We start from the raw sequence: 688 nt of genomic DNA on the forward strand, positions 1-688 counted from the left end.
TATCCAGATAATTTTACAAGAATGCAGTTTCTGTGCCAGGCAACACAACACATTTCTAGTATTGCCACCGTCTTAGGCACTTTGAGAAATTAAACCTGGAAGTAATTTTGTCATGCTTTTGTCCCCCTTGACACACACTGGTAAAGCATGACCTCAACTGGACTTACCTGATCCTTACCTTTATGGAAGGTTAACAAGAGGTTGTACACAGAGGTGCTGCAAATAGGATCTTGAGGAAATATCACTTCGGCAGCACATATACTAAAATTGGAACGATACAGAGAAGATTAGCATGGCCCCTGTGCAAGGGTGACACACAAATTCGTTAAGCATTCCATATTTTTTTTAGATGTTGGGTGGGCGAGGGAAAGGCTGTGGATGTGGTCTACCTTGACTTCAGTAAGGCTTTTGACACTGTTTCCCACAGCATTCTCCTCAAGAAACTAGCTGCTTTTGGCTTGGACTGGCATACGCTTCATTGGGTTAGAAACTGGCTGGATAGCTGGGCCCAAAGAGTTGTGGTGAATGGAGTTAAATCCAGTTGGAGGCTGGTCACTAGTGAAGTCCCCCAGGGCTCAGTACTGGTGCCAGTTCTCTTTAATATCTTTACCGATGATCTGGATGAGGGGATCAAGTGCACCCTCAGTAAGTTTGCAGACAACACCAAGTTAGGTGCGTGTGATGATCT

General features: G+C 44.6%; 1 non-coding gene across 1 annotated transcript; it reads left to right on the forward strand.

The window, feature by feature from the left end:
• Positions 1–241: 241 nt before the first annotated feature.
• On the forward strand, positions 242–344 carry LOC116486922. The gene has a single exon (XR_004253026.1). It is a non-coding gene; the product is annotated as a U6 spliceosomal RNA (small nuclear RNA).
• Positions 345–688: the final 344 nt, after the last annotated feature.

The sequence above is a fragment of the Aythya fuligula genome, chromosome 2 (genome assembly GCF_009819795.1).
Source record: "Aythya fuligula isolate bAytFul2 chromosome 2, bAytFul2.pri, whole genome shotgun sequence".
Taxonomy (NCBI): domain Eukaryota; kingdom Metazoa; phylum Chordata; class Aves; order Anseriformes; family Anatidae; genus Aythya; species Aythya fuligula.